The 26,627-nt window shown below is 41.5% G+C and overlaps 1 protein-coding gene and 1 non-coding gene across 5 annotated transcripts in view; one reads left to right on the top strand and one right to left on the bottom strand.

Moving 5' to 3' along the window:
- Nucleotides 1-26,627, bottom strand: part of GAB1 (GRB2 associated binding protein 1) — a 127,341-nt gene that overhangs the window by 85,878 nt on the left and 14,836 nt on the right. The gene's annotated exons all lie outside the window — the stretch shown is intronic.
- Nucleotides 17,235-17,307, top strand: TRNAE-CUC. The gene has a single exon. It is a non-coding gene; the product is annotated as a tRNA-Glu (tRNA).

Raw genomic sequence — 26,627 nt, 5'->3', positions numbered from 1 at the left:
AGAGTCAAAAGGAAAGAAAAGTGATACTCAGGAATACAGTCAACACAGGCAAATCTGGAAAACCCAAACATACTCTGTTTATGAATCTAAAGTACAAGATTCCCACAATAGTGTGCTCCAGATGGGATGTAGTCTTTTCTCTGTGGCATGTGAAAAGCAAGAAAAACTGTGAAACAGCTTCCGGTGTATCAACTTAGCTAATATACTGATCCCCCTAATACACTGACCCTTCAGTCAGCCCAAGCGAATTTCTGGTACTTGGAGTCAAGGCAAGCCCTCTGCTAAAAGTCATGTCTTGGCAGGTCTGGTGTGTTTAATCACATTCTGGTCCCAATGGAAACTTCTGTACTAGGCAACGGACAGCCTCAGTAACTCTCCCCTAAAGTCACATGACCAGCAAGGTGGATGGGTTCCTGGGCATTTGAGTGGAACAGAAAACAGGATACCCACTGCTTTGGAAAACAAAAATATTCCCAGGATCAGTAAGGTTAATTTCGTCTTTTTTCTTACCCATAAACGAGGTAGCCTCTTAAGAAAACATTATAATCTTAAAGGGAGCTCGCAAATCAAAAACCAAACCAAAAACATGTCCTAGTGCTTTGGGCACACGAAGTAAGACTGCATGCGAGCCCCGACCCCCTGCAAGCATGAGGAAGGCAAAAGCGAGCCCAGGAGACCTCAGGGGCTGCCAGCAGCAGCAGCAACCTTGACACCGCATCCCCTCCCACTTCCTTTTAAGTTTTATCAGAAGCAAGATAAAAAAATCCTGGAAAAGGGACTTCCCTGGTGGCGCAGTGGTTAAGACGCCGTGTTCCCAATGAAGGGGGCTTGGGTTCGATCCCTGCTCAAGGAACTAGATCCCACACGCACGCCGCAGCTAAGAGTTCGCATGCCACAACTAAGGAGCCAGTAAGCCGCAACTAAGGAGCCTGCCGGCCGCAACTAAGGAGCACACCTGCCTCAACCAAGACCCGGTGCAACCAAATAAATAAATAAAATATTTTAAAAAAAAATCCTGGGCTTCCCTGGTGGCGCAGTGGTTGAGAGTCTGCCTGCCGATGCAGGGGACATGGGTTCGTGCCCTGGTCCGGAAAGATCCCACATGCCGCGGAGCGGCTGGGCCCGTGAGCCAAGGCCGCTGAGCATGCGCGTCTGGAGCCTGTGCTCCGCAACGGGAGAGGCCACAACAGTGAGAGGCCCGCGTACCGCAAAAAAAAAAGAAAAAAAATCCTGGGAAAGATGGTACAACCTTCACCAAAGTCAGAAGGCCCAATTATTCAACTTCTATTTTACCTCAATGTTCTATATTTGATCAAGGAAGAGACTTAAAACGGGCAACGGTGGCCCATCCTGAAAAAAGGGAACAGAGGTCACTTTTCAATTTTAGCCTCATCTCATCCTTAGATACCAAGGGAGTCACTACTGGCAAGCTCTCCACACATGAAGGCAGAGGTTCCAGAAAAGAAGAAAAGGGCACATACAACAACGGTAAACCACAGGCAAGCCTGGTATCAATTCAAGCACAATTCAGTAGATAGATTTTAAAGACTCAGGGGTAGGACAGAGCAGCAGTGGCTTACTGTATTTCCAGTGTCATGTCAAATTATCCTAACATGTTTTCTGGTAACCCTGGTATCAGAGAGAAATGCCACAAAGAGAATGTCTCTTCATTTTCCAAAAAGGTCTGGATAAAATGAAGAAATGTGGGCTGGATGACATAGTTAAGGGTAGTCACAGTTATTTGAAATGCCATCCACAAATAATACTAATTATTAAGCTGTCATAACCTGAAGGAATACCCTAGTATCATTATTCTGTTTTAATTAATTATATTAATCACATCGATGATGTTTGAGAATACGCTTATTAATTTTGTAGATGGCATGAAGTCAGATGAAAGATAATATTCAGAAGAATCTGAATGCAGAAGGCTGCGTGAGATGACATTTTAATAGAGATAGATATTGAGCCCCACATTTAAGTATAAACATAAATTGTACAAAAAGAAATGCTGGAGACCTGGCTTAACAGTACTTTAACATTGAGAGTCAGAAGTAAGACAGTTGTTTAAAAAGAAAAGAAAATTCAATCCATGGCTGCATTACTAAAATTAAATGACTGGATCAAGGGAAGAGACAGTCTACTAAGCATTACCCAAGTTGAAACCACATCTAGAGAATGGAGGTAAACATGGAAAAGAATATGTATATGTATAACTGAGTCACTTTGCTATACAGCAGAAATTAACACAACACTGTAAATCAGCTATACTTGAACAAAACAAAATTTTTTTTTAAAAAGGCTACACTGGGGACATCCGCTGATCAAGTTCTAGTTTTCCAATGTCCTTCTAGAATGTAGATGCAACACTTCAGGTCCAGCTGGACAGTCAGAAGGCAGAGGAAACATAACCTCTCTAGTATTGGGCATTCTGTTTACATAGCCTAAGACGGAATGAGGCTTTTTGGCAACTGCATTACACAGCTGACTCACAACAAATTTAAGTTTCTCTTGTGAACAAGATAAACAGTTGATAGCCTCAGCAGTTATCAACACTGGCCGGTCATCACATTATACACTTCTGTGTTCAACGTCCACCTCTATCCACTAGAATATGAGTTTCATGAAGGCAGGAGGAGTTTTGCCCTGTTCACAGCTGAATATCCCACACCTAGAACAAGTCCTGGCCCCTAGCAGACATTCAATTAGCACATGTTGAATAAATGAATGACGGTTAAAACAACAACCAACAAAAAGGCTATAATGGGGACAAAAGATACAGGGCAAGACAGTAGCCTTGGGACTTTCCTGGTGGTGCAGTGGTTAAGAATCCGCCTGCCAATGCAAGGGACACGGGTTCGAGCCCTGGTCCAGGAAGATCCCACATGCCGCAGAGCAACTAAGCCTGTACGCCACAACTACTGAGCCTGCACTCTAGAGCCCACGAGCCACAACTACTGAGCCCACACACCACAACTACTGAAGCCCGTGTGCCTAGAGCCTGTGCTCCACAACAAGAGAAGCCACCACAATGAGAAGCCCGTACACCGCAGCGAACAGTAGCCCCCGCTCGCCGCAACTAGAGGAAGCCTGTGCGCAGCAATGAAGACCCAACACAGCCAAAAATAAATAATAAATTTATTTTAAAAAAAAAAAGAGAGAGAGAGACAGTAGCCTTGTTCTGTGTAGCTCCAAGAGGGAACGAGAAACCACTCTTGAGTTACAGGAAGGCACTTTCAATGCAAGAAAAACCTCCCTAATAATTAGAGCTGTTCCACAACAGAACAAGCTGCTCCTTCAAGTAAAATTTTGTTCTCTACAACTGAAAATATTAAACTAGATGTTGGATGAATAGGAAGTCTGCACTTTCTGGATGCCTGAACTGGGTAACCTCAAGTATTTCTGAGATTCAATGATTCTTCATAGAAACAAGTTCCACAGTATTCATGGGGATAACAGGGATGTCCCCTTCAACATAGGAACTGCTTTTACAACATCTGTGCTGGACAGTTTCCAGCTACCCCTCCAGATCCAGTCTCCACCTGGTCCTGTCCTGCTGAGCTGAGGGAGGCTAACTTAAGGACTGCATCATGTCTGGTTCTCTGGCTCTGGGATGGGTTTGGTCAATGGGGGATAAGAGAGAGAGGAGCCTGAGGGCAGGAGACTGATTCCCCGGCTGCAGCCCTATGCATCCCTGAAAGGCATCCATCTCTACACAGCCATCCCTCCTGGGGTCTGGGAATATTCCTTCCTCTTTCCTCTTCAGGTGTAGGTACTGGCCCTCGCCCTCCCCTCTTACTTGTCCTTGGATTCTCACTACACTCTAGATTTGGGTCAGCATTTTTTTTATTCAATGTTCCTCAAATTATCCAACTGGAGTGTTGCCACCTGCTTCCCACCAGGCCCCGATCCACGCACCAGCTAAGCGGGAACTCAGCAGGTGTCTGTTTGAAAGCTTCCAGGGACAGGGAGGGAGCACAGCAGGTTCTGGAGAGCTCTGGTGCACAGCTCTAATTGTTAGACGTGCCTCCTTTCTATTCAGCCAACTCCATAATTCTTACTCATTAGTTTTAGCGCTGCTATGATAACACCAGGCCTTTCACTTATTTGAAGCCAGCTTTCAAAACCAGTCACGACAGTGGGAAGGCAATGTAGCCTGACAGTTTACAGCCTGCCTTGTGTCTCAGCAGAAATGCTTAAACAGCTCGATTTCCTGTGCATTCCGGAACAGCAGTTTCCTACTTTAGCAAGCATTTGGGCTTCACATTCGATCAATTCTTCAGAAAAAGGAAGCAATGTTAGGTTGTCACACAACAGTATCAAACCTGGACACCAACAACGGTTAACAGGAAATCATGTATATATTAACGTTCTTTCTCCAAAAACAACTTTGTGAAAGCGCAAACACCACTAAACTTCTCCTTTTCATCTCTTGTTATGGAGGCTGCCTTTTTGCAGGAACGTGAGCAAAAGGATAATTTCACTCTGCATTGATTTTGATCTTATAAAGAATGTATCCAGTGGGGAAATACTCTTTTCTCACTGCCAACAGAGTGGTATAAAATGAATGAAAATGTCTGGTAAGAATCGTTTCTCTTTACATGGCCTAGTGTCACAGCAAGCATTAAGCAAACAAAACATCAAGTGGGAAAAGTACACATAAAACCAGATGAATTTAGACAAAGGAAAATAAAGACAACTTTTTAAGTTATTAAATGAAGAGGAACAAAACCTTGAGAACTGCCCAAAATACGCAGAAAAACCTCCATAGGAATGTACTGCCAAGAACAACTACTTGTATATCATAATTTTTTATTTATTTTTTTTTTTGTGGTACACGGGCCTCCCACTGCCGTGGCCTCTCCCATTGCGGAGCACAGGCTCCAGACGTGCAGGCCCAGCGGCCACAGCCCACGGGCCCAGCTGCTCCGCGGCACGCGGGATCCTCCCGGACCGGGGCACGAACCCGCGTCCCCTGCATCGGCAGGCGGACTCCCAACCACTGCGCCACCAGGGAAGCCCTATCATAATTATTTTTAATTGTATATACTTATTAGAAATTCGGCTTCTGTAACAGCTTAGGTGGGTAGAAACGGAGAAGATAAAAATGAAAGCCATAAAACTTCTATTATTTCAATTTATAATGATATTCGCAACAAGTTTTCAAACTGTTTAAATATCTAAGTTTTAGACAATCACAGGATGATGGGGTAGCATCACCTACTCCAAAAACAGCGCAGTCCTATTTGGCGCGGACCACCGTTAGGGAAAAAACAGAAACTAAGCGAATCCTAAGAGTTTAGGTGCTTACTTCTTTCAACACTGGGCTGCTGTCCTATACTGCCTGGGGCCCCCTTTCTCTGAACTTTGACCACGTAAAGTAATTAGTACCAGTATGTAAGAAACTCTTCACTACACTGGCAGGAACCCGTTTACTCTTTTTTTCCTTCAAAAACAGGACCCACCAATAACATCTTTCTTCCTTGGATGAAAGCCCTGTGGATGGGGCTGAAAACACTAGCCTAGAAGCAAAGTCCCTCCCCTGTCACACCCGAGGGGAGCCCTTGTGGATGGCCCCATCATCAGAACTTAGATCCTCATCGGAATTTGCAGCTCGACCCCTGACTTAAGGATGGTCCGAACACAGCTTCAAAAAAGCTGAAAGATGTACCCTCAAGCCCTTGTACGTAGAAGGGAACTCACGACAGCGTGTTTTATTGAGGCTTCAGTGGTAACTGGCTACTAGAACTTATGCCTCTGGAAGGGGAAAGCAAACAGCAAACATTTAATGACATATCCAAACATGACATATCTAATATAAAAGTGAAAAGCAACTGCTCTGGGGCTCTCCTGCAAAGAGATACTCACCAAACATTTTCCTCATTGGACCAACATACATTCTCACTCTTGCTCTCTCCCATTTCAACTAGGGGTGACTAAGTATATTTATAAATACAGAATTTCCTTTCTAGAGACATTGAAGATTTCCCTAGTCGTGCTACCAGATCCTGGATCCAGTTCAACAAACATGTACTGAGTTCCAGTTACGTGCCAGACACTGAATAATGGGAAGATAAGTTTTTCCAAAAATGTAGTTATCTCCCTTAATTCCTGGTTCAGTTTTCTGGCATCCTGACTAGACACAGTAACTATCAATTATGGCTTTAGTCTTATGACACCCAGGTGATCTCCAATGATTTCATTCACTAATTTAAAAACTACTTACTGATTTTTGGTTCTTTGCAAGGCTATTTCTGGTAGCAACAGAAATGTCCCTGTCTCGTGCATTAAAATCTGAAATGAGGGACAACTATATAAATAACCAAAAGCACAAGTTGAAACTGTGGCACAACAAAGGACTGTGACAATTTGAAGGAAGAGAGATCACTCAAGGGACCAAAGAAAAAAATTCAAAAAGGAAGTAGCATTTGAGACAGTCTTCAAACAAGGAAACAGTACAGTGAAAACCCAGCCATGAAAGGTATGGAATATGAACAGAGGAAGAGGGAAGAGAAAGCTGCCTGGAAAAATTACAGAGGGTCTTGAGGATCATAAAATTTTCAATTAAAAAATAAATTTAATCCACTTTGGATAAACAAATTGTGATATATCCATAGAATGGAAGATTATTCGGCAATCACAAGGCATGGCATTCTGATATATGCCACAACATGGATGAACTTTAAAAACATTAGGCCAGGGGCTTTTCCCTGGTGGCACAGTGGTTAAGAATCCACCTGCCAATACAGGGGACACAGGTTCGAGCCCTGGGCCGGGATGATCCCATATGCCTTGGAGCAACTAAGCCCATGCGCCACAACTACTGAGCCTGTGCTCTAGAGGCCACGAGCCACAACTACTGAGCCCACATGCCACAACTACTGAAGCCTGCGCGCCTAGAGTCTGTGCTCCGCAACGAGAAGCCACCACAATGAGAAGCCTGCACGCCACAACGAAGACCCAACACAGCCACAAAAAAAAAAAAAAAACAACAACAACTAGGTCAAGTAAAAGAAGCCAGACACGAGGCCACATATAATTCCATTATATGAAAGAGCCAGAATAGGCAAATCCATATAGGCAGAAAGTAGATTAGCGGTTGCCTAAAGCTGGTGTGGGGGAGGGGCATTGCAGGGAGATGGGAGTTACTGATAATGTTATGGGGTTTCTTTTTTTAGGGTGATGAAAATGTTCTGGAATCAGATAGTGGTGATGAATGCATAGTCCCGTGAGTCTACTAAAACCCCGTGAACTGTACACACTTATATAAACAGGTGGACTTTATAGTATGTGATTTATATCTCAATCGAGCTGTTATAGAAAATAAAATTAATCCATTTAATATTTATATAGAATTTGAATACCTAGGCTAGCGCCCTATACATATTTTTCACTTTGACATATATATTAACTAGGTATAGAGAATACCACATATGTACAGGACATAAAACATAACAGCAGGTTGAAATTTTTAAGTTTAAGGTTCCTTGCCTTAGAACTTTCCTAGAAGAAATGAACCTGCTGTCTTCCTAACCCTCCAAACCCTGCAAAGTACATTTCAAGTATTAAAAAATAAATGATAAATAAGTTACATGAAGCTTTTTAACACTGGAACACAAAGTAGTTTAAGAGATTAGTGTCCTTTATATAGCATAAGGTTTAATTTTCGAATGGCATTTTTATTGAAGCTCAGGGGGCTGCATTCCATTGTATATGTTCTCCAAGACCATATAAAAAAGACCAATCATAAATTTTCAGATGCCACGTTTTTGTGCATGTTGATGGTTCATTTATTTGTTCTTAATTACAGAAAGTGGCCTGATATTAGTATTTAATTTATTCTGTCTTCCTCTGAGAAAGACTCAAAGACTTTAGAAAGCTAACAGTTTCCTCTTCTGGGTCAAATTTACCATAAATTTCTGATTTTGTGCTTTGCTTTGTACACAATGAACTTAGAAGAAACTCAAGTAGTAGCAAAACGACTCATCAGAAGCAAAAATCTAGCTAAATGTTCATTTTATGAGTAAAAGGAAATGAAAGGGAAAAAGATAATACAGATGCACATAAAATGATAAAAAGTTTACCAATTTTATACCATGTGCACATACTTAAGGCATAAACAGAAGGAAAATGTCTCACAATGTGCAGACCTGTGCATTGTGAGATGGTCTGAACTTCTGAGTCTGAATGTTTATGTTCTTTAGCACAAGTGAAAGGATTACTTATTGGGTTCCTATTATGTGCCAGTTATCAAGAAAAGCATTTCCCTCATTTCAAACGTGGTTCATTACACTGCAATAATTTGATTTTCTCCTATAAGGGAACTTTAGTTAAAAACAATCTTCCAAGTATTGATTAAACCAAGTTAATATGCATACAGTTTAATAATTCAAGGTTCTTGCCAACTTTAAATAATGATCTTTTTGACAGTACGAACACTGTGATATATACCTGCATGAACTATCATTCTGTATTAAACAGAACAGCAAAGAATACTGAAAGTATTTTGCTCACAGAAGCAAACTGCTGAATAATTTATGAACTGTTCTATCATTAAAACCGAACTACTCCTCAAATGTGGGTTTTCAACTTCTCATAACTACAGGGACCAGATTCTAGCTAAGGATTGATTTTTTACATTAAAAGAAACTGCTAAATAAGAAACCAACAAGGGAAGAAAACATGTAGTTTATTAGTAGTTATTGTAGAGAGGAAAAATAACACTCCAAAACGTATTTGCAAATTCAAGTTTAAGCACTAGTTCAGGAATTATCCTGTTACCCTGATCACTAAATGGAATTCTAGAAGCTAGATATAGTACCCGTTTCTCTCCAGATCCTGGGAGGAACCAGTCATTAATTCACTCGCCAGAAACAGTTAATATACTACTTGAATTATAGACGTTAATTAAAAATAAAAGAGATCCAGCAACAAAGAAGTTTGTGGCTCAAATCAGATTTGAAATAAACTACCAGGTAACTTTTCCAAGTTTCAAGGCAGACTAATAAGACTATTTCCACACAAACACAACTATTTTCCAAAAAAAACCCATTATTTTTTTACAGGGAGTTCCAAGTATATTTTATAAATACCTGTAGAATTTTTTATATAAACATCCACATTTCCCACATTCCAGTTCCCAGAAACTAGATTCTGTTCATCAAGTATTTATTAAGATGCATGGGTAAACAATTTGGGGAAAGAAGGACATCTCACTGAAATATTTTTACTTACACGAAGAGATGCTGTGTTGTACACGTGTTATGTGTGTATGTGTGTGACGGTGACAATGGAGGAGAAACACATACTTGCTGTAAGAAGTTTGAAAATTACAGGAGAGCATTTTAAAACTATCTGTTAACGCCAACACCCATACATATTATCCCTGAGGAATATGCTTTCAAAATAAAGTGCCACGGCACTATTTCTATGTCAATTTCATGATGGGTCCGGCTTCATTCTTTTCGTGATAAAAAGTTGGAATAAAAATAAATGGTTTGCTCCTGGATTTCTCATTCTCAATAATACAAATTCAGAATGACTGAAAAGCTGTAAAGGTGGGGTTATTGATATTAATTGTTACTCATGAATGTCAATATGCTTTCTCCATCATTATCTAAAAATACACTTCATAACAGAACCACATGTGATAAGGAAAATGGGCAAATGAATAGAGCAATTCAAAACCACAGAATTACTGGGCTGGAAGCAACCTTGTGTGCTATAGGAGTGCAATTCCTTTTTAAATGGAAACCTGCCTGTGCCCTTGCCAGGACAGAGTCCCTATTTTATTCACGTGTGACTCCTTCCCACAAAGCCCAGCATGTAACAGGCACTCTATGAATACATTTGAAATGAACCACCATGTTTGTCAGATGAAGGAAATTCATTTTTTGTTTTTTTGCGGTACGCGGGCCTCTCACTGTTGTGGCCTCTCCCGCCGCGGGGCACAGGCTCCGGACGCACAGGCTCAGTGGCCATGGCTCTCAGGCCCAGCCGCTCCGCGGCATGTGGGATCCTCCCGGACCGGGGCATGAACGATCCTCCCGGACCGGGGCATGAACCCGCGTCCCCTGCATCGGCAGGCGGGCTCTCAACCACTGGGCCACCAGGGAAGCCCAGGAAATTCATTTTAATGTAACAGTTTATCATCTCAGAAGGAAAGACTTCTGGCTCTGCTCCTTCTACAAAGAAATGGCTTACTGTTCATTTACATATCAGTAATGAATAAAAGCCTGAATGGGAGATCATGCAATGGCAGTCCTCAACTAATGGAAAGGATGTAATCCAGAAGTTTCTAAGTAAGTAGATTCATTTGAACTCAGAATGCATTTTCCCATAGAAACAATGTGGTACATAATGGCTCCCTTCTCTGGCCAGCCCACTAAAACTCCATTAAGTATATAGTTCCAACAGACTAAGGACCATGCAGAAAAACGTGCCATGGGAAAATGTGTCCAGCACCCCTCTGTGGGAACCACCTTGCTGCTGCCAGGAGGTGGGCTCCTTGAAGATCAGAGATGGGGGATGACCAAGAAATGGGACCAGGGCAAGGTTGTCAGCAACAACAGAAATCATGGCTTACTCCCCCTTCCACCCCAAACTCGCTGTCGGTTCCTCACTCATCCACTAAATGTGCGTATTTGGAGCATCTTCTCTCTATGTCAGGCACTATGCTAGGCCCTGGGAGGCACAGAAGAGACCAAAACCCACATGGTTTTTATCCTTCCGGAGCTTACAGTCTAACAGGGAAGACAAACACTGAAGGGTCAGAAAGGAGAATGGCGTGAGGGTGAGTGGGGAGAGGGGAGAGGTCTGATGAGCGGAAAAGGAAGAGTATTTAGAAATGTAAGGTATCATTTCCTCTTTGTTCTCCCATCTGCATTCCTTTCCTCATTGGAGGGAGAGAAGGTGAGGGACAGAAACGAACAACTAAAAAGCAGATGCAGGGAGAACTTGCATTTTCATCTCCCCTGTTTTCACCCTTTTTTATAAATCCCAATGCCAACAAGCACAGGCAGAGATGACTGGCACTGATGTGGGCTGGGGGGAGTGGACCAGCAGACACTAGGGCTACAGCAGGGACCACAGGACCCAGAGGAAGGAAATCTCACCACCTCAGAACAAAGGAGAAATCACACTGTGATCAAGAATGGACAAGACAAGGCTGCACCTAAATGAGAAAAACGCCCTCCCGCTCAGGGCCCACCCAAGACAGACTCTGCTCTGGACATATAACCTCACAGACATTAAAATCCATCCCAACACCTCTCAATTTTCCCCATCATTTTCTATAACTCACTCAGGAATACTTCCACTCCTATGCCTGTATATTCTAACGAGGTTCTCTAAAGAGGGAGGAATCAGATAAACTGAAAATAGTTAATTTTTAATCATTCATCCTTTCTGAAGCTTAATCACAAGGATGCTTTAGGATGACATTAGGCTCTTTTGATTTGCAAAAAGACAAACAAATAGGTTAAGTGGTTGGAAGATTTCACCAGGCCCCGTGGGTTGGAAGGAAGGAGGCAGATTAGCTTCCACGTGGGCAGACATAAAATAACAGACTGAGGGGGAATCAATCTAAGTCATTCTTCAGGGATGGTGGCCTCTAAATAAACAAATATGACTCCAGAATGGGACGTAGGAAACACTAGTCCAATGGTTGGTCACTCTATGGGTGTGGCCCAAAGACCACCAAAACTAAAGCATCATTAAAAAAAGGAATTAAAATTTTAAACACAAAATTGCACGGGCCCACTGAGTGTGTGAACCTAAAATACAGGGTGGTGTTTCTATCAGATTTACAGAGAAGGGTAAGATTCAGAGAACATTACTTCAAATTACGAAAGGCCACCCTAACGTCCTGCTTGACTGGTCTACCCCAGTAGCCTATTTTCCACCCAATTTTGATTCCTGAAGCACCTGGCTCCCAACCACACCTTCCTTCTTACACTGTGATCTTTGGCTCCCCTAACAGGATCTCCTCCTACTAAGAGAAAATCAATCTGTCTCTTTTGCTGGTTCCTCTCCTTCTGATTCACTCCCCAAACTAGTGTTCTGTAATGTCTCACCATTTGTCCTCTCACTCCACAAACTCTTCCCAGACAACCACATTGATGCCCAGAGCATCAAGGGACACTTACATTCTTGTGGTTCCTGAATCTGTAGCTCTAGCCCCAGTCACCTGCCTGAGCCTAGGAGCATCTCCCAACTCACGTTAATGGTAAGTCATGGATTATTAAGGGAAACAATGCAGAAGCAAACATACAATTTTTTGGTTTAAACCAGGGAGGGCATCTGTGCTCTTCCACAGAATTTCTGTGAGGAGGAAACCTGGTACAACAGAAAGAACAGAGGTTTGGAAACAGTCACAAGTGGGTTTGAATCTCAGCATTGCCATATACCAGCTGAGTAACTTTGCTAAGTTACCCTGAGCATCAGCTTCTTTACCTGTAAAAGTGGTGGCAATAATGTGTGCTTTCCAAGGTTGTTGAGTGGATTAGAGATAAAATTTAAAAACAAAAACACCCCAAACAACAAAAAAACCACCACCCAGCACGTAACAGTTGTTCACTAAACAGAGTGCTTGCTCCTATGTCTGTGGAGGTTGCTGTTATGAGAATACACAACTTCCTCGACTTATGATGGGGTTACATCTTGATAAACCCACTGTAAGTTGAAAATATTGTAAACTGAAAAAGCATTTAATACACCTAACCTGCCAAACATCATAGCTTACCCACCTTAAATGTGCTTAAAACACTTCCATGAGCCTAGAGCTGGGCAAAATCATCTAACACAAAGCCCATTTTATAGTAAAGTGTTGAATATCTTACGTAATGCACTGCGCACTGTACTGAAAGTGAAAAACAGAATGATTGTGATTCTTTCGGTTGTTTACCTTTGTGATTGTAGATGGCTGTCCGGGAGCTGCCACGGCCTCTGCCCAGCATCATGAGAGAGGACTGTACCACAAAGGATCAAAATGCAAAATTCAAAGTACATTTTCTACTGAATGCGTATCTCTTTTACACCACTGTAAAGTCACAAAAATCCTAAGTCGAACCATCGTAAGTCGGGGACTGTCTGCTAAGAAATTATTGGTTTTGTGATGACTTCGTTTCCTCATACTGGTAGCAGAGATTTTATTTTTGAGGTTCTGTGGAAGGGTCACTGTTGTCCTTATTTTTTTGTTGTTGCGGTACACGGGCCTCTCACTGTTGTGGCCTCTCCCATTGCGGAGCACAGGCTCCGGACGCGCAGGCTCAGCGGCCACGGCTCACGGGCCCAGCCGCTCCGTGGCATGTGGGATCCTCCCAGACCGGGGCACGAACCCGTGTCCCCTGCATCGGCAGGTGGACCCTCAGCCACTGTGCCACCAGGGAAGCCCCTGTCCTTATTTTTAATCCTTCTACCTCTACCACCAATATGATGGGTATGGTAGAGTTACCTGACTCTGTTGGGTTGTCCAGCATCTAAACTCCCCTTCCTATGTTTGTAAAATCATTAACCCTAATATTACAAAAGCAGAAAATTCCAGATGACAGTTTTCTTAGCCCTCTCCCTGACCCCACTCCCCCATGCAATACAGAGCAGGCACATAATCAGGTCCGCTGGCTCCGCCAAACACATTCACCCCAGATTTTGAATCCCAAGAAATCTCAAGAATCAAGTACTGTACAGAAACCTGGATCTGGGGTTGGGGCAGTGTGAGCAGCTTCCAGAGGCAGTAGTGGCAGTGTCTGGGGTGTGGTGTCAGTGATGTTGCTGGTGCAAGATGTCGGGTCTAAACTCACAGCCCAGGAGGCAGTAGTGATGTTCCCTGGACCAGTTCAGTGGCGGTGTTCCTGGTTGATGAGGTTCTGAGCTAGGTTCTCAGCTTTCCCAGGGAAACTGTGAGCTACCTAATTGCCTTCAGAAACTCCTTTCCTGATGAAATTAGCCAGAGGTTTCTGTTGCTTACACCTGAGAATCCAGACGGCTACACCAAGTCACGTGACATTTTTATTACTTTCGGTCAAAGGCCACTGTAAGATTTACAGAGTAAACAATTACGGTGAGATCCTACCGGTAAGTCAGGGAGTCAGAGTGAGCAGCTGAACAAGATGTTACTGAGCATTTCTGAAATCATCTCTTAAAAGGCATGACAGGATGAATGCGTCACCACACTGTTTTAATAGTACGAAAAAATCAGTCATATTTTAGATACTATCAGGTTGAGAGATGCAGAACACTGGCCATCCCCTCAAAAGCATTCAGTTTCTTTCTCACATGCTCTAAGGTATCCTATTGCTCAAGAATTCCAATGACTCCCTCCATAGACTTGAATTTTTACCTCCCTGCTTGATTATTCCCAAAGAAACTGTGATGCCATTCCATTAAGCGAGCTCAGTCCGGAGCATCACCTTATACTAGTCTGACAGAAAAATCTTAAAAACACACATCCTTGGGGAAAAGACCAGGTAGGAAATGAAAAGTGTAATTTTTGAAACTAGAAAAGAGCACTCATATACTTTATCTTTAATTAGAATTGATATTTCCCCTACAATCATCTAACTTCATTCACCTTGGATAATGCATTTTTGAATCTCCCCTAGTCACTATAACTAAATTGTACAGAAGTTCATATTAAATTTTTCTTTTGGCTTATTATCAGCAACGTTTACCACTGTACTTTAAAAAAAACACATATTTTCAATAAGACCCATGTGATTTCATGTGTAGAAATCACATGAAAAACAAAACTTTGGCACATGAAATTCTTACTAACAATAAGCAGAAGGATTCTGGGAAAAAGCAACGCACAAAAAAACTTTTTTTAGTATGACGGCAAGGGTTTGGGAAAAAGGAACTTACAGGAAAAAGTTTGTCTTGCCACACACACTTTTTTTTTTTTTTTTTTTGCTATTTTTGCAATGTCCAAGAAGAATTCCTTGTCCTAAACCTAACTTTATTTTCTATTTTATCCTCCAAAGGTCTCACAATCTTCTGATTATAAACTCCAAGTCAACCACTGAAAAGATGGTAATTCCATGGATGTAGGTTTCAGTTCAAAAAATAAACAGAATAGAAAAATGTATTTTCGATCTCAAACAATAAAAGCAAATTTAAAACAGCAAAAATGTTTTTAAAAAATCAGAATCAGAAGAATGTGAACTGTTTGTAAATTTTTCCAGTTCTGAATTCTGATTTTTTTTTAAATTATGTGATATATATGGGATTTTTGTCTCTCTCAGTATTTCAGAGAAGGATAGAGTGGTGAATCTAGTCATACAAAGGAAGCTTCTGTCTAAGCCAGGATTCATATAGTTAGATCATTTGCACAAGGCCGTATAGTTTTATGCCACATTCATAAAAGATCTGTTTTCTCTTCTACTCTCTAAAATCCTTATTAACCAGAGATCCTGAAAAATCAAGCAGGCTGCAACCTGCCTGGCCTTCAGAAATAAGAACCTCTTTTAGGATATTTCGGACTAAGAGTGACTCATGGGGGAAAGTGGGTTGCTGTTAAACTGAGATCTTCTACATTAGGGTTCCCCAGTTTTTTGCTCAAAGAGAAGCCCCGCGATGGGCACAGGTTAGAGGGAGAGACTGTTATATGGTGGAGGAGGTCATCACCATCACTCTAGGTTGACCAACACCCTCTGGCCCTGGGAACCCCTGCAAACCTCAGAGAGGCCCTATATGGAGGGGAGAGGCATTCCAGGGAAGACTCCAAAATATCCACCAGGAGATCCCAATTTCTAGGTAGGGGTCTGATGATAAACGAATATGGGAAGGACACGGTCAATATGGAATGGGACACACAGTCCTACAGAGGGTTTAGGGGAATCACACACGAGAGGATGCACACCTGTCAGAAAGGTCAACTGACAAGGACAGAGGATGCCTTAGGAAACCCAATAACCCTATAACTGTGGGTGAATTAAGCACCATAGGTCAGCGTAACCCCACAGTGACCAGGCATCAGAAACGCTCATCACAAAGCATGTGGACATGTTCTCTCATTGTGCACTGAGCTAGGAAGGGGACAAGACTCACCGAGTCACTTTCTCCTTCATTGTTTCTGTATTGGGCACAGACGGATGAAAATGGTCCCACTGGTTTGGTTTGTCCGTTTCTGCTTGTGTACACAGTTCATTAACGGACAAAGTTAACATCTGCTTTTAGGATCAGATGTTTCTGGTATCAGACATGGCAGGCTGGTTGTCATCTGCACTGAGGAGTGGTCCTCTGGCCAGGAGTTGCTATAGTTTCACGTCGACTTCCTGTTCCTCAGAGGAAACAAAAATGCCCCCCTCTTTCCCCAGGAGGCTGACCCTGGGCCACCTGACAGCTGGGCCCCTCTGCTACATCCCTCCTCAAGTACTGGTTAATTTTTAATGCCATTTAAAATGTTCTCGCACGTTTACTTAGCTCTGCAGTTTATAACAAACCTACCAAACAGGACAAACCAGTCTGGATTATATAACATGGAAATAAGCCTGGGCGCTGAGGAGGGAGCTGACAGCAGACGAGCTGCAACTATGGTTAAACCGGTTCAACCTCAGTACACCTGAAGGCAGCCTTTTCCCTGCTCCCTCCTAGAACTTTATAGTTAAAATAAGGAGAAGACAAAAACCGACCCAAAAAAGTTATTAGATGTGTCCCCACAAATACCGACCAGTAAGTCACTAAAGTGAATTAAAAGGGACATGAAAGTCAATATTTACATTTCGTCTAGTTTTTTTTAATCTGGTGCACCTACTGAATAACTCATATTTGGACCTAACAATATTAACACATTCTAAAGGGGTTATCAGTAATTAATAGCTTCTTCCCACACACGTGCTGCCAGTTTAAATGTGGGGAAAGAGCCTGAACTCAAGTTTCACCAGTGCTGCTCTATGACGCCAATAAACTTTTACAGTTTCATGCATGTACTTCTTTAAGAAATAGATGCCATATCTACCACCCTCAGAGATGTTCAAGATGTACTAAACAGTGAAACTGGTAACACTGCATACTGTACTAATTCTATAATTCAAGAAACCGACAGAGAAGCCCCAAGAATATAATACTTAACATTTTATAATAAAAAAGGAAAACACTGAACTGCTAGTTTTTCATATTAATCCTACACTGCTTCATGAATTACATGATTACAATCACTTAAACATTTTTTTAATTTTAAACAGGCTGTTAGGAATCAACTGGAAAAAAAAAACCTATGAAGAATCAAAGTTGGGAATTCCCTGGTGGTCCAGTGGTTAGGACTCCGCACTCTCACTGCCGAGGGACCAGGTTTGATCCCTGGTCGGGGAACTAAGATTCCGCAAGTCGCGTGGCATGGCCAAAAAAAAAATTATATTAAAAAGAAAAAGAATCAAAGTTGTCTTTATATAATTAGTTAAGAGTAGATGGTGACTGGGACTTCCCTGGTGGTCCAATGGTTAAAAAACTCACAGTCTGAGGGCTTCCCTGGTGGCGCAGTGGTTGAGAGTCCGCCTGCCAATGCAGAGGATGCGGGTTCGTGCCCCGGTCCGGGAAGATCCCACATGCCGCGGAGCGGCTGGGCCCGTGAGCCATGGCCGCTGAGCCTGTGTGTCCGGAGCCTGTGCTCCGCAACGGGAGAGGCCACAACAGTGAGAGGCCCGTGTACCGCCAAAAAAAAAAAAAAAAACAAAAAAAAACTCACAGTCTAACCTTACACCTAAAGTAACTAGAGAAAGAAGAACAAAAAGAACCCCAAAGTTAGCAAAAGGAAAGAAATCATAAAGATCAGAGCAGAAATAAATGAAATAGAAATGAAGAAAATAGCAAAGATCGATAAAACTAAAAGCTGATTCATTCAGAAGATAAACAAAATTGATAAACCTTTAGCCAGACTCATCAAGAAAAAACGAGAGAGGACTCAAATCAATAGAATTAGAAATGAAAAAGGAGAAATTACAACTGACACCGCAGAAATGCAAAGGATCATAAGAGACTACTACAAACAACTATATGACAATAATATGGACAACCTGGAAGAAACGGACAAATTCTTGGAAAGGTACAACTTTCTAAGACTGAACCAGGAAGAATTAGAAAATATAAACAGACCAATCACAAGTAATGAAATTGAAACTGTAATTAAAAACCTTCCAACAAACAGAAGTCCAGGACCAGATGGCTTCACAGGTGAATTCTATCTAACAGTGAGAGAAGAGCTAACGCCTATCCTTCTCAAACGCTTCCAAAAAATTGCAGAGGGAGGAACATACCCAAACTTCTTCTATGAGGCCACCATCACCCCGATACCAAAACCAAAGATACCACAACAAAAGAAAATTACAGACCAATATCAGTGATGAACATAGATGCAAAAATCCTCAACAGAATACTAGCAAACAGAATCCAACAACACATTAAAAAGATCATGCACCATGATCAAGTGGGATTTAACCCAGGGATGCAACAATTCTTTAATATATGCAAATCAATCAATGCGATACATCATATTAACAAATTAAAGAATAAAAACCATATAATCATCTCAATAGATGCAGAAAAAACTTTTTTTTTTTTTTTTTTTTTTTGCACAGGCTCCGGACGCGCAGGCTCAGCGGCCATGGCTCACGGGCCCAGCCGCTCCGCGGCATGTGGGATCCTCCCGGACCGGGGCACGAACCCGTGTCCCCTGCATTAGCAGGTGGGCTCTCAACCACTGCGCCACCAGCGAAGCCCAGAAAAAACTTTTGACAAAATTCAACACCCATTTATGATAAAAACTCTCCAGAAAGTGGGCACAGAGGGAACTTACCTCAACATAATAAAGGCCATATACAACAAACCCAAAGCCAACATCCTTCTCAATGGAGAAAACCTGAAAGCATTTCCTCTAAGATCAGGAACAAGGCAAGGATGCCCACACTCACCCTACTATTCAACATAGTTTTGGAAGTCCTAGCCACAGCAATCACAGAAGAAAAAAAATAAAAGGAATCCAAACTGGAAAAGAAGAAGTAAAACCGTCACCGTTTGCAGATGACATGATACTATACATAGAGAATCCTAAAGATGCTACCAGAAAACTACTAGAGCTAGTCAATGAATTTGGAAAAATTGCAGGATACAAAATTAATGCACAGAAATCTCTTGCATTCCTATACACTAACAACAAAAGATCAGAAAGAGAAATTAAGGAAATAATCCCATTTACCATCTCAAAAAAAAGAATAAAATACGTAGGAATGAATCTGCCTAAGGAGGCAAAAGACCTGTACTCTGAAAACTATAAAACATTGATGAAAGAAATAAAAAATGACACAAATGGAGAGATATACCACATTCAAGGACGGTTAGAATCAATACTGTTAAAATGACTATACTACCCAAAGCAATCTACAGATTCAATGAAATCCCTATCAAGTTACCAATGGCATTTTTCATAGAATTAGATCAAAAATTTTACAATTTGTATGAAAACACAAAAGACCCTGTGAATAGCTAAAGCAATCTTGAGAAAGAAAAAAGAGCTGGAGGAATCAGCCTCCCTGACTTCAGACTATACTACAAAGCTACAGTAATCAAGATAGTATGGTATTGGCACAAAAACAGAAATATAGACCAATGGTACAGGATAGAAAACCCAGAGATAAACCCCCGCACCCATGGTCAACTAATCTACGACAAAGGAGGCAAGAACACACAATGGAGAAAAGACAGTCTCTTCCATAAGTGGTGCTGGGAAAACTGGACAGCTACATGTAAAAGAATGAAATTAGAACACTCCCTAACACCATACACAAAAATAAACTCAAAATGCATTAAAGACCTAAACGTAAGACCCGACACTATAAAACTTTTAGAGAAAACCATAGGAAAAACTCTCTTTGACATAAATCACAGCAACATCTTTTTTGACCCACCTCCTAGAGTATTGAAAATAAAAACAAAAATAAACAAATGGGACCTAATGAAAATTAAAAGCTTTTGCACAGCAAAGGAAACCATAAACAATATGAAAAGACAACCCTCAGAATGGGAGAAAACATTTGCAAACGAAGCAATGGACAAAGGATTAATCTCCAAAATATACAAATAGCTCATGCAGCTCAATATCAAAAAAACAAACAACCCAATCCAAAGATGGGTGAAAGACCTAAATAGACATTTCTCCAAAAAAGACATACAGATGGCCAAGAGGCACATGAAAAGCTGCTCAATATCACTAATTATCAGAGAAATGCAAATCAAGACTACAATGAGGTATCACCTCACACTGGTCAGAATGGCCATCATCAAAAAATCTACAAACAATAAATGCTGGAGAGGTTGTGGAGAAAAGGGAACCCTCTTGCACTGTTGGTGGGAATGTAAATTGATACAGCCACTATGGAGAACAGTATGGAGGTTCCTTAAAAAACTAAAAATAGAACTACCATATGACCCAGAAATCCCACTCCTGGGCATATATCCAGAGGAAACCATAACTCAAAAAGATACATGCACCCCAATGTTCATTGTAGCACTATTTACAATAGCCAGGACATGGAAGCAACCTAAGTGTCCACTGACAGATGAATGGGTAAAGAAGATGTGGTACATATATACAATGGAATATTACTCAGCCATAAAAAGGAACGAAATTGGGTCATTTGTAGAGATATGGATGGACCTAGAGTCTGTAATACAGAGTGATGTGAGCCAGAAAGAGAAAACCGAATATCATATATTAACTCATGTATGTGGAATCTAGAAAAATGGTACAGATGAACTTAGTCCCAGGGCAGGAATAGAGACGTAGACATAAAGAACAGACACGTGGACATGGGGTGGGGGGGAAGGGGAGGGTGGGATGAATTAGAAAGTTAGGTTTGACATAAATACACTACCGTGTGTAAAACAGATAGCTAGTGGGAACCTGCAGTATAGCACAGGGAGCTCAGCTCAGGGCTCTGTGATGACCTAGAGGGGTGGAATGACGTGGGGAGGCGTTTGGGAGCGAGGTCCAAGAGGGCGGGAATACATGTATATATATAGCTGATTCACTTTGTTGTACAGCAGAAACTAACACAACATTGTAAAGCAATTATACTCCAATTAAAAAAAAAAAAAAAGACTCCACGTTCCCCATGCAGGGGGCCCAGGTTCGATCCCAGGTCAGGGAACTAGATCCCGCATGCTGCAACTAAAGATCCCTCGTGCTGCAACTAAGACCCGGCACAGCCAAATAAATAAATAAATATTTAAAAAAACAAAAAAGAGTAGATGGTGATTTTGTAAATGTAAGAATCATATAGAACACTGAAAAAATTACAAAGAAATCAGTGAAGTTCAACAAAAGCTGGCTGCAATTTAATAACTTTGGTCTAGACACTTAAAAGCATATATATTTATACACACACACAACTGGCATATAAAATGTAAATATATATGCTCATTATAATATTTGTTAAAAATTTAGGCTCGGTGTAATGTACCAGCCCTTTCTTTTTTAGGTTCTCATTTTTTTTAAGTTTTAATAGCTATGATCAAATTTGTTCTTTCCTGTTTTTGATACTCCATGTTTGTGATTTTAAAATATCAGTCTTATGGCCCACTTTTGAAGAGATAAGGAAAAAAAGCTCCAATCAGGGGAAAAATAAACCCTTTTCTGACAATCTTATTAAATGTACATTTAACATATTATTTCAAAATCTTTCGCAGGAGGAGTGAATGTTACTGTCATCAGGGGGTATCTTTCCATTTCTGAGAGTAAGCGTGAAGACAGGAGAGCAAACAGGCCTAAACTATGCAAAATGCCACACTGTGGCAGGCACCCACAGCTTCAACAGATACTAGATTCACCTCATTCCTTTGTCATCCCTACCTACCCTTTGCTGCAATAGGAAACAGGAAAAAAAAAAAAAATCAAAGTGCGTGGTTTTTGAAAAAGCTCCCTGGTGATTTTTTTTTTTTTTTTGCAGTATGCGGGCCCCTCACTGCTGTGGCCTCTCCCGCCGTGGAGCACAGGCTCCGGACGCGCACGCCCAGCGGCCACGGCTCACGGGCCCAGCCGCTCTGCGGCATGTGGGATCTTCCCAGACCGGGGCACGAACCCGCACCCCCACCATCGGCAGGCGGACTCCCAACCACTGCGCCACCAGGGAAGCCCCCTGGTGATTTTTATACTCTCCTGAGTATACTCCTGAGCATCTGTGTACTGACCCCCAAAATGAGAACTCAAGATAGGCATTGCCTCATCTCACCCTTAAATGCACTATATCCAAATGCCTGAGAACCCCTGGTTTCAACTGACTACTCCCCTGGCTAGTTTTAGAGCCCAAAGTTGTGGCTGCAGCCAGACAGGTGTCAACGCATCAACTGTGATACAGGCCCCCAAAAGAGAATCTTGTAAAGACCATTTCTCTACGCCTCAGAGCTGAGCCAGGCTGCCATCTTTATGATCTGAGCAACCACTGGGTAGGAGGTGACTCCACAGGTGCCCTAGTTTATCCTGTCTGTCCTGTTCCCATATTTGTGTTCACATGATAAGCTTGCAGAAGAGTTGCTCCAGCGAGGCTCACGGAAAGAGCTTCAGGACTAATTCTGCAGAGACAAAAACCAGGCAGAGCAAGAACTCAAACTCATCCCGGAGAGATTACCAAAAGCTTTTTGGGAGACAAGTCCTAAGGTGCTATTCTAAAAAAAAACCACAAAAAAGTGGTGGAAAGAGAAGATCTGAAATTTCTGCAGAATTTGAACGGAGAAAACGAAAAATTTATTTTGTTCAGAGGGTAAGGGACGTATCCTAAATACCATCTTCTAAAAGGTTTCCCCTTCAAGAACAAAACGTCAACACTTCACAGGCTCGGATCTCCACACTCCTCCCACAAATTCCCATCGCTCACTTGGCAGGCGTCCAGATGGCCTAGTTCAGCTGGCAAACATTCAAATACAGTTATTCCAAATATGTTAATGAGGCTAACAGGGTGCTCCCACCACGTCACCCCACCCTCCCTTTCTTTGTGTGAACTGAACCTGTGCAGGTTAAAACAGGTGTGCCAGACACTTGCTAAGTGAGATTACTGACTGTTAGCTAAGTGACTGCCAATTTAAAATAAGCATTTAGGGAGAATGGCTTTGCTCAAATGTATGTTGTCTTTTGAAAGGAATATTTTGACGTTCAACCCACTCCCACTCCAGTAATCCTCTATGGGTGTAAAAATATAAGCATCAGTGATTTACATTCTTTCAGTGCCATAGTCAAAGTATCTTAAAGATTCCAAGGTACTTGACAAGTATTCTTTTAAAAAGAACTTCCCAGTGACATATGTTTCATTCTGCAAACGAAGACATGGAATTAGTGGTTACACACTGGGAAAGATAATGATAACTGGAAATCACCGGCAGGTTTACTAATTTGTTAATTTATCGGTTAAGGAATTTATTCAACAATATCTCTTTAGCCCAACATTAAGTATTTCCTCTGTGAACCCCAAAGAAATCACAAAGGCTCATCTTTGGTTTGTATGTATTCTAAAAAATCTCAAAATTTCCCCCACAAAATCAGACTACCTAAAAGTTTTCATTCCTCTTTCTCCCTGCCTCCCCCCCAAAAAGCTTTAACTTGTTTCTTCATCCACACAGACATTCCACACATAGTCTGAATTTTAAAATAGGCCATGCAGCTTCACTGTCAGGAGAATAGAAACTGCCAGTTCCAAAAAAATCTCAGCATCGCCTGGTCCCTAAATTAGCCCCAAATCACCAGACCTTATACAGGAAGACAGGATCCAGTATTTTAAGTTTAAAAATTAAAGGGAGGTTGGAAGGAAGGTATAAATGGGATTACATACTTACCCAGGGTGACTCATGCTCATATGATCAAGATTAAACTGAGCACGGAATCTACAATCAGGAAAGAATTTTTTCTCGGGGGCAGAAAGGGGTGTGGCATTTCCAAATGAGCACTAAGGTAGGATCTTCTGTGTGGATTAGGTGAGCAAATCCCACATAATTAACTTCCTACTATCAATACAAGAAAGGAGCAAACACAGGTGAGCTGCATGCCTTCCCAAAAGGTGCCAGTCTAAAGCCCCTTCAGATGTTTCCAAGGCTCCAGAGATTAGATGGAGAAGCAAAAGAGACTGGGGTGGCACAACCGTGTCAATACACTTAACATTACTGAACTGTGCACTTAAAAATGGGTAAGAGGGTAAATTTTATGTGTTTTTTTAAAAAAATTAAAATTTTAGGGCTTCCCTGGTGGCTCAGTGGTTGGGAGTCTGCCTGCCGATGCAGGGGACGCGGGTTCATGCCCCGGTCTGGGAAGATCCCACATGCCGCAGAGCTGCTGGTCCTGTGCTCCACAGTGGGAGAGACCACAGCAGTGAGAGGCCCACATACCGCAAAAAAAAAGAAAAAAGAAAAATTTAAAAAAAGAGTGAGAGACTGGGGTGAACTTACCACATTGTCACTGCTCTGAGGGGCAGCTAAAATGCTCTTAAAATGTCAAAGCATTTGAATTTTGGAAAGTACAACAACCCACTGAAGATGGGGATAGATGTGGCAGATTGGGAATGGCACCGGGCTGGGTGTCAGGAAGCTTGCATCCATGACTACCTCTGCCTGCTAAAACCAACTGGCCTTGAACTCAGGGTATTTCCTTGGCCTCAATTCCCTAGGTCCTCATTTTCTCACTGCGAATAGGATCAGTAATTAAGTTTTTCTCCTTTCACTACTTTAAGAAAAGTATTTCTTCTCCTTAAGTATTTCAATAAAAATCTCAAAGTTATGAAAAGTTATTCTGCTCTGGAAATACACGGTTTAGAAACAACAGATTCTCTTTGAAAAACAAACATGAATGTTTTCAACACGAGAACCTTATCTGAAACATTAAAAATACTTCAATATCCATGTTCCAATATCCCTCAGTTAATAAGAACATGGGTTTCTCAACATATAACTGTTTCTCCAGCTTGGGAATAAATATCGCATTTGCTAAAATATTTAGTATGCATAAAACCTACCATAAAAGAGTATGTTTTAGCTGTTTAAGCATCACTGAAATCAGTAGGGAGATACTAAACTTTTAAATATATCTGAGTATTAAAAATTATATCTTAAAACAGAAATAATCAAAGTACCAACATCCTATGAATTTTAAGTCAATCTATGCATTTTCTATTTAAATATAAGTAAATATAAAATCATTAGAAGTTAAAATATGTATATTCAGTTTAATGATGTCTTATTTAATTATGAAAGAGACATTTTAGTAACATGCAAAGGGCAATACACCTGCTTACCTAATATTTTACAACTTCTGCTTAACTAACATTTTATAACTTTTTTTTCCTATATGTTAAAGCAAAGCCAGAAATTTTAAAGTTAAAATACTCCCACTGAAAACTGATAAGCTATATATTTTTTTATGCTGCACTTGGATGACTAATGTTGCGGTTCTCCCCAGGAGCATTTACACTTGTTTACAGCAAATTTAAATATTCATTGGAAACATCTATCACTGTGTTAAACAACATATGGGTTAGAATAAATTATAGAAAAAAATCTGAAAAAATAACTAGAACTATCAAGAGACTCCTAAGAAAACAGGTCTACCAAGTATATGGTTTTAAAAATACAGGAAAGCAAGGCAATAAAGTCACCTGAAATGCAAAGAGCAAGGCGTGAGCCCAGCCTTCGTGCGGGACAGACGTCACAGGATTCTAGCCTTTCTTGATAGAAGCTGGCTCTGGGTCTCCACCGCCAGCCAGCAACAGCCCTTCTATTCACTTCAGGAGCAAAGCGATCTACTAACTGAACGTACTTGAACTCTGGGTGCAGTGAGAGGGTGTGGTAGACACTTCGTATAATAACAATTAGTGATACCGTATAATCCTACGTGCAGGACAGAAGTCACAGGAGTCTAGCCTTTCTTGATAGAAGCTGGTTCTGGGTCTCCACCACCAGCCAGCAACAGCCCTTCTGTTCATTTCGGGAGCAAAGTGATCTACTAACTGAACGTACTTGAACTCTCGGTGCAGTGAGAGGGTGTGGCAGACACTTCGTATAATAACAATAGTGATACCGTGTAACAGCAATAATGCTACTCAACACTTACAAAGCAGATGGGAAGATTCTCTAAGATCTTGCAGGCAGATGGGCAGAGTATCTCCCTGAGTAAGGAAATGGAGGGGAAGGGAGAGAGGGTGAAGGATGGAGAAATGGAAGGGAGGGAGGAAAGGTCAGCCAGCTCATCAGTATGACACCACAGTGGTGAAAAGTCGACAGTACAATCTGGGTTCCCAGCATGGAGAAATGAACACTCTTGACACCGAGACGGTTAGGGTAGAGTAAACTGAAAGACGCACACTCTGATGAAGAGATGGTTAGAGCAGGGTAAGGAAGGAATTAACAAAAGCTGATGATAGCCATCATTTTATAAGTAACTCCCCCAATGCCTCTTATTTTGGGAGGAGGGTGTCAATCTCTTTCTGCAAGGTATAAATAGAATCAAAAAGTTCCCCTAAGAAAATACTATCTGATAGCTTTCTAAAAACAGAGTGAACTCTGTAAGTAGTTGGAAATAAATTCTTTATTCCTCTGCTAGGATTAAATAACCATTCCCACCTGGGCCACTTCTTGGCCAGTTTTCTAAGATAGAGTCTGTCTTA

This window comes from Monodon monoceros, unplaced genomic scaffold (assembly GCF_005190385.1).
Source record: "Monodon monoceros isolate NGI ecotype Baffin Bay Population unplaced genomic scaffold, NGI_Narwhal_1 Super_Scaffold_20, whole genome shotgun sequence".
NCBI lineage: Eukaryota > Metazoa > Chordata > Mammalia > Artiodactyla > Monodontidae > Monodon > Monodon monoceros.
Note: the sequence above shows the minus strand (reverse complement) of the source record. Positions and strands in the feature narration are given on the sequence as shown.